The following is an 8,517-nucleotide window of genomic DNA, read 5'->3' on the forward strand; positions in this document are numbered from 1 at the left end:
TAAAAGAAGCCAGATAAAATGCTACATAATTGTTTGATTCCTTTTATACAAAATGTCCAGAGCAGGCAGATTCATAGAGACAGAAAATAGGTACATACATGGTTGTCAGGGTCAGATTTGGAGAAATGGGGAGAGCAGAGTAGAGAGTGACTGCCAGTAGCTACTATTATTAAAAATTGTGGTCAAATATACATAATATAATATTTTAACCATTTTTAAATGGATAATCCACTGGCATTAAATATATGCACAGTGTTGTGTAACCATCACCACCTCTGTGCCCAAAACCTTTTTATCATCCCCAATAAAAGCTTTCTATGCAGTATATAACTCTCCCTTCTCTCTTCACTCTAGCTCCTGGTAAACTTCATTCTGCTTTCTGTCTCTATGACTTTGGCTATTCTAGGTGCCTATTTTTTTTTTTTTTTTTTTGAGACAGAATCTTGCTTTGTTGCCCAGGCTAGAGTGAGTGCCGTGGTGTCAGCCTACCTCACAGCAACCTCAAACTCCTGGGCTCAAGCAATCCTGCTGCCTCAGCCTCCCAAGTAGCTGGGACTACAGGCATGTGCCACCATGCCCAGCTAATTTTTTTCTATATATATTTAGTTGGCTAATTAATTTCTTTCTATTTATAGTAGAGAGGGGGTGTCGCTCTTGCTCAGGCTGGTTTTGAACTCCTGACCTCGAGCAATCCACCTGCCTTGGCTTCCCAGAGTGCTAGGATTACAGGCGTGAGCCACCGTGCCCAACCTCTAGGTGCCTTATATAAGTGAACTCATCCATATTATTTTGTGTCTGGCTTATTTTACTTAGCGTATAGTTGTAAAAGTCCATCCATGTTGTAGCATATATCAAAATTTAATTCCTTTTTATGGCTCAATAATATTCCATTATATATATATATATGTATATATATATATACACATACACACACACCACATTTTGGTTATTCATTCATCTGCTGATATTTGAGTTATTTCCACATTTTAACTTTTGTGATAATGCTGCTCTGAACATTTTGTACATAAGTCGTTTTGAGTCCCTCCTCTTAGCTCTTTTGGATGTACACCTAGGAGTAGAATTGCTGGGTCATATGGTAGTTCTGTGTTTAATCTTTCAAGCACTCAACAAACTGTTCTCCATGCTGGCTGCAGCATTTAACATCCCTTCCAGCAATGCATATCCTCACCAACACCTGTTATTTTGGGTTTTTAAAATTATTATTATTGTGGCCAATCTAGTAGATGTGAAGTGTTCTCATTGTGTTTTTGACTTTCATTTCCCTAATGGCTAATAATGTTGGGTATCTTTTCATTTGCTAATTGGCTATTTCTTCTTTGGAGAAATGTCTATTCAAGTCCTTTGACTTTTTTTGAATTGGCTTGTTTGTTTTTCTGTTGTTGAGTTTTAGGAATTCTTTATATTCTAGATATTAATCTCTTATCAGATATATGACTTGCAAATATTTTCTCCCATTCAGGTTGTCTTTTCACTTTCTTGATAGTATCCTTTGCACAAAAGTTCTTAGTTTTCATGAAGTTTTATTCATTCATTCATTCATTCTTTTTTTGCTGTCATATCCATGAAATAATTGCCAAATCTGATGTCAGGAAGATCTTCTGTGTTTTGTTATAAGAGTTTATAGACTGGGCATGGTGGCTCATGCCTGTATCCTAATACTTTGGGAGACGGAGGTAGGAGGATCACATGAGCCTAGGAGTTTGAGGATGCAATGAGCTATGATGACATTACCATACTCTAGCCCAGGCAACAAAGATCCTGTCTCAAAAAAAAAAGTTTTATAGTTTTAACTCTTAAGTTTAGGTCTTTGATCCATTTTGGGTTAATTTTTATATGTGGTACAAGATGAAGGTCCAACATTATTTTGCATGTGGATATCCAGTTTTCCTAGTACCATTAGTTGAAGACTGTCTTTTCCTTACTGAATGGTCTTGGCACCCTTGTCAAAAATTGACTGTATTTGTGAGGGTTTATTTCTGAGTTCTTTATTCCATAAGTCAATATGTCTGTCCCTATGTCAGTATGATAATTTTTTTTTTATTGAGACTTGAGTCTCTCTCTGTTGTCCTGGCTAGAAGTGCATTGGCATCATCATAGCTCACTGCAACCACAAACTCCTGGGCTCAAGTGATCCTCCTGCCTCAGCCTCCCAAGTCACCACGCCCAGCTAATTTTTCTATTTTTTGTAGAGGTAGAGTCTTGTTCTTGTTCAAGTTGGTCTTGAACTCCTGGCTTCAAGCAATCCCCCACCTCGGCTTCTCAGAATCCTGGTGTTCAGGTGCAAGCTACTTCACCCAGACCATGGTTTTTTTGTTTGTTTGTTTTGTTGAGACAGAGTCTTGCTCTGTTGCCCAGGCTAGAATGCCGTGGTGTCAGGCTAGCTCACGGCAACCTGAAACTCCTGAGCTCAAGCAATCCTTCTGCCTCAGCCTCCCGAGTAGCTGGGACTACAGGCATGTGCCACTATGCCTGGCTAATTTTTTCTATATATTTTTAGTTGTCCAGCTAATTTTTTTCTATTTTTAGTAGAGACAGGGTCTTGGTTTTGCTCAGGCTAGTCTTGAACTCCTGACCTTGAGCGATCCTCCCACCTTAGCCTCCCAGAGTGCTAGGATTACAAGTGTGAGCCACCACCTGCCCAGCTAGCCCATGTTTTTTATTACTGTGGTTTTTGCTAAGTTCCAAAGTTGAGAGTGTGAGTTTTCCAACTTTTTCTTCTTTTTCAAGATTGTTTTGGCTATTTAGAGCCCCTAGCAATTCTGTATGAGTGGGGATCAGCTTTTCCATTTCTATGGAAAAGGCTGTTAGAATTTTGATGGAGATTGCATTGAATCTGTAGATTGCTATAGTTTCATTGACATCTTAGCAATACTAAGTCCTGCTATACATGAACACATTCCATTTGTTCAGGCCTTCTTTAATTTACCATTTAATTTTGAGGTGATGACGTTCTAGAATTAGTGGTGATGGTTATACAACTTTGTAAATATGCTAAAAGGTAAATCTTTTGGTATGTGAATTATACCTTGATTTAAAAAAACAAAATTAGGAACACTTTCTTAATCTTGATGTCTGCTTCCAGCTCTGATTTGTTCTCCCCATCATAATTAGACTTCTTGGAAGAGGCTATACACTTTCAGTCCCATTCTCATTTCTCATTCACTCCTCTGTCCAATATAATCTGGCTTTTGCCTCCATTAATGCACTGAAACTTCCCTTAGTCTTTGTATTTTTTTGTTGTTGTTATTTTGATAGCATTTAACACAGTTAACATCTTTCTTTCTTTTTTTCAATCAACTTTTAATTTTAGAACAGTTTTAGGTTTACAGAGAATTGCAAAGATAGTACAGAGAGTTCCTTTATACCATTCACTCACTTTCCCCTACTATTAATATAATACAAAAGCTCTATGGTACTGTTTTAACAGTTAATGAGCCAATATCAATCTATTGTTATTAATTATAAGTCCATACTTTATTCAGATTTCCTTAGTTTTTAGCTAATGTCTGTTTTCTGTTCCAGGAAATCAGCCAGGATACATTGCATTTCATGATCATGCATCCTTAGGCTCCTCTTGGCTGTGACAGTTTCTCAGACTTCCCATGTTTTTTATAACTTGACAGTTTTGAGGTGCACTGGTCAGGTATTTTGTAGAATGCCCCTTAGTTGGAATTTTTCTCACAAGACTTGGATTTATAGAGTAGGTAAAGAAGTATTTGAAATAATAAGAAACACAGCCATGTGCTGCATAACAATGTTTCAGTGATGGACCACATGTATGACAGTGTTATGGGTTTTTGAGAAAGAGACCACGGAGATAATGTGCCATTTTTCATTCATAGCATATCAAGGGTTCTTGCTGTCACCATGACTTATCACTGTTGATGTCAACCTTAATCACCTGTAAAGTTAGTCTTTACCCTTCACCCTTTACACAACAGTCTTTACAAGGAAGTCATGTGGAGCCTGCAGTTTAGGAGTAGGCAGTTATGCTCTACCTTCTTGAGGGGGAGTATCTACATAAATTAAATTAAAATTCATGTAAGTTAGAATTCTTCAACACATTAGATTTGCCTCTTCTCATTTATTTACTTATTCAGTCATTTGTTTATATCAGTATGGACTCATGAATATTCAGTTTATAATCTGGCTTAGAACCCAAACAACTTTTTTTTTCCTTTTATGTTATCATATTATGGGGCTACAAATATTGCCCCTACCCCCTTCCCTCCCCTCAGCGTGCCAGAGATTCAAGTGTGTCCAATCCCCAGGTGATGCGCACTGCACACATCATGTAAGTGTACACCCCTCCTCTCCTCCCCCCTCCCACCTGCCCACCCAAACAACTTTTGTTGCAGAAATTGTTCTAGCTGTGGTCATCGGGAGCTCTTTTAGTTGGTTTCTGTGTCCCTTGGACATTACTGAATTATTGTGCTTTTTTGTTTGTTTGGTTAGTTTTGAGCACTTCCTAACAACTTTTTGACACTACAAGATGCTCCAGGCTCATCTTGTGTATTTTCTTCCCAGTCCTCAGTTCAGTTATTTTCCCAGAATCTGGATTCCTCTTGCTGAAGAATGTTATTAGAAACCAAGGTCTTAGTGCTAGATGAACTCATTGCTGTGTGAGTGGTGCCTTTCTTTTTGAATCACTGCTATCCTTTATGTCTGTAATACCACACATCCTTAGTCTTTCATAGAAGGTAGTACTGTATAGTAGTTAAGAACAAGGGCTCTGGAAGTCTAGGTTGTAATCTTGTCTCCCTTTCTTAATACCAATCAAATCTGTGAACTTAAGAAAGTTGATTTCTCTAAACCACAATTTCCACATCTGTAATGATACAGATAATAAAAGTAAGTTGCTCATAGAGTAAGTGTAAGGATTAAATGAGGTAGTGCACATAAAGCACTTAGTGTAATGCTTAGCACAAAGTAAGCATTTATTCTGTGCTTCTTTTCTTCTTCTTTATAATATAGCGATTTGTTTAAAGAAGTAAAGAATAATGAGCAGTGACACATTGTCTTGATTATTGTGGCTTTATGGACACAAGATTTTACTCTGTCACCAAGGCTGGAGTATAGTGGTGTGATCATAGCTCACTATAACCTAGAACTCTTGAGCTCAAGTGATCCTTTCTCATCCTACCAAGTCACTGGGACTACAGGTGTATGCCACCATGCCTGGCTAATTTAAAAAATTTTTTTTTTTAGAGATTGGGCCTTACTATAGCAGATCTTGAACTCTTGGCCTCAAGCGATCCTTCCACCTTAGCCTCCTAAGTTGCTAGGAGCCACTGTGGCATGAGCCACCATGTCTAGTGGTCTTGTGTTTTAATTTCAAATTTCAATAGTTTATTGCTGGCATATAAGAAAGCAGTTGGCTTTTATATATTAACCTTACATCTTGCAATCTTGCTATAATTGCTTATTAGTTAGTTTCTAGAATATTTTTTATTTTAAGGGGTATTTTTAATATCAATTTCCAGTTCCTTGCTAGCATATAGAGATACAGTTGGGTTTTGTATTTTAACTTTGTAGCCTGCTGCCTTGCAAACTTCGTTATTAATTCTAGTAGCTTTTTTGTGGATTCTTTAGGATTTTCTATGTGTATGATTATGCGATCTGTGAATAAAGACAGTCTTACTTGTTACTTTCCAATTTGTATTTCTTTTTCTTTCCTAACTTCACTTATGAGGACTTTTAGTGTAAAGTTGAGTAGAAATGATGAGAGCAGAAATCCTTGCCTTGTTCTGCATATTAGAAGGAAAGCATTAAGTCTGTTATTTTCAGATACGATATTAGCTGTAGATTTTTCATAGCTGCCTTTTATCAGGTTGAGTACGTTTCCTATCTGTTCTCAGTTTTCTGAGAGTTTTGGTTATGAATTGTTGTTAGATTTTGTCAAATGCTTTTTCTGCACCTACTGCAATGATTATATGGTAGAGTACTTTTACCTCATTAATTACATTGATTAATTTTTACATGTCAAATCAACCTTGAATTCCCAGCAGTCCCCAACCTTTTTGGCACCAGGAACTGGTTTCATGGAAGACAATTTTTCCATGAACCGAGGGTCAGCAGGCGGGATGTTGTGGGTTGGGGGAAGACGGTGTGGATGTCAGATGTTGATACATGGCCCATTTCCTAGCAAACCATGGACTGTTACTGGGGCTCCACCCCAGGATCGGGGACTGCAGCCCTACTTAAACCTTACTTAGTTATGAGAGAAGTACATAAATTCTCCATTTGGAGAATATTGTTTGATTAGAGCCTGTTTTGTATTATTTTTAATTCTTTACAACCTTAAAGATGATTCTAGGGATCCCTGAACAACAGCAGGAAACTAGCTCAAGTTAACAGTCCCCAACTTACAGTCCCCGACTTAAGATGGTCTGACTTAAGATTTTTTGACTTTACAGTAGTGCAAAAGTGATACACATTCAGTAGGAATTATACTTCAAGTATGCATACAGCCATTCTGTTTTTCACTTTCAGTATAGTATTTAATAAATTAAATGAGTCAATGCTTTATCATAAAATAAGCTTTGTGTTAGATTATTTTGCCCAACTGTAGGCTAATGTAAGTGTTCTGAGCATGTTTAAGGTAGGCTAGGCTAAGCTGTAATGTTTAGTAGATTAAGTGTATAAATGCATTTCAACTTATAATATTTTCAATTTATAGTGGGTTTATCAGGCTATAACCCCATTGTAAAGTCAAGAAGCATCTATACATACACTTACAGTGGAATCAATTGTTTCAGGTTTTGCAACATTTTTTAACAAATCTTAATCGCCTGGGAACAGGAATAAAGGAAGCATTTTGTGGGCAAAACAGTAGTAGAAACATAATGCATTTCTGCTAAGATGAAAATGTAAGAACTTCACTTTTCTTGATGAGAATGAGATAAAGTTAAAAGGAGTTCAAAAGGTGAAAGGGTAGGGAATTGGCTTTAGAAAGAGATTATTTCAGTGTTTAAAATCTTAAAAATGCAGTGGCATATGTATTTTAGAGTTCCGTGTTTAGTTAAACAGGCTGCTAACTTCTGCTCATATTCTTTTTTTTTGGATTTTACTTCATAAATTTAAGCCCTGAAATACCTAGTAAGCTTGTGTTTTATATTATATTTGAGTAGTAGGTATCAGCAACATTTGGTTTCTATTTCTATAAAAATTCTTTGGCAGGCTTCTGAATATGAGGTCATATTAGGGTGAGTTTGGCTTCTCTTACTGTGCCAGGCTTAGTAAGAGATTGTATTTTAATAAACACAGTGAATGGTTCTGGCTTTGCTTTTTGAGTCTGGGTTTGGTTTCAGGATATTTAAAAATATCTTAATGACCTGAAAATAGACAACTATCACATTCTACAAATAGTTTCATTTATTGACTTATTCATTCCAGTAGGTTGCTTTTCTTGAAGGACCTTTGTCTTCAATCCTTTTCTCACTAGTATTTTTCCTATGTTTATCTTCAAGGTAAATTTTATTTAAATAATAGTGGTTAGTTTGTTACTATATTAAATAATTAAATACTAGAACTAAATAATAATTACCTTTTTGAACGGAAAATCTGAGGCATGCCTGATTTAAAATTAAAAAAAGGAAAAAATTAAAAGTGTTTTTAAAGAGACTGTGGTTACCACATTTTTTATATTCTTATTAGCTGCTTTTGCAACAAATGTTGTTGTATAACTTTGCTCTACTTTTTGATTGTGTATTATAGATTTATAAGTAGTTTTGATAATGCAATATATTATTCCTGAACCACCAAAAAGTGAAATTTTTTTAGTTTTTTTTAATATTGTAAATTTTTAGAGTACGGTAGCTCATGCCTATAATCCTAGCACTCTGGGAGGCCAAGGCAGGATCATTTCAGGTCAGGAGTTCAGGACCAGCCTGAGCACGAGCAAGACTCCATCTCTACTAAAAATAGAAAAAAATTAGTGCATGCCTATAGTCCTAGTTGCTTGGAAGGCTGAGGCATGAAGATCACTTGAGCCCAGGAGTTTGAGGTTACAGTGAGCTTTGATGATGCCACTGTACTCTACCCAGGGTGACAGAGTGAGACTATCTCCAAAAAAAAAAAAAAGGTAAAAGCAAATTAAAAATATTACATAGCAATTAAAAATGGTAGCTAAAAGCTATATGACTTTTTAAAAAAGTAAAATATTGAATAGAGAAGTATTAAAAGTTGCTAAAATTTTACTAAGCGTATCTGTTTTTGAATAGGTTTTGAGTCACTCTAATGAAAAGTCATTGATTATATTTAGGCTGGGCATGATGGCTCTCGCCTGTAATCCTAGCACTCTGGGAGGCAAGGCAGGAGGATCGCCTGAGGTCACGAGTTTAAGACCAGCCTGTGCAAGCGCGAGACCTAGTCTCTACCAAAAATAGAAAAATTAGCCAGTGGCAGTGGTGCACACCTGTAGTCCCAGCTATTTGGGAGGCTGAGGCAGTAGGAGTAGGATCGCTTGAGCCTCGGAGTGTGAGGTTACAGTGAGTT

Source organism: Microcebus murinus, chromosome 1, assembly GCF_040939455.1.
Source record: "Microcebus murinus isolate Inina chromosome 1, M.murinus_Inina_mat1.0, whole genome shotgun sequence".
NCBI classification, from domain to species: domain Eukaryota; kingdom Metazoa; phylum Chordata; class Mammalia; order Primates; family Cheirogaleidae; genus Microcebus; species Microcebus murinus.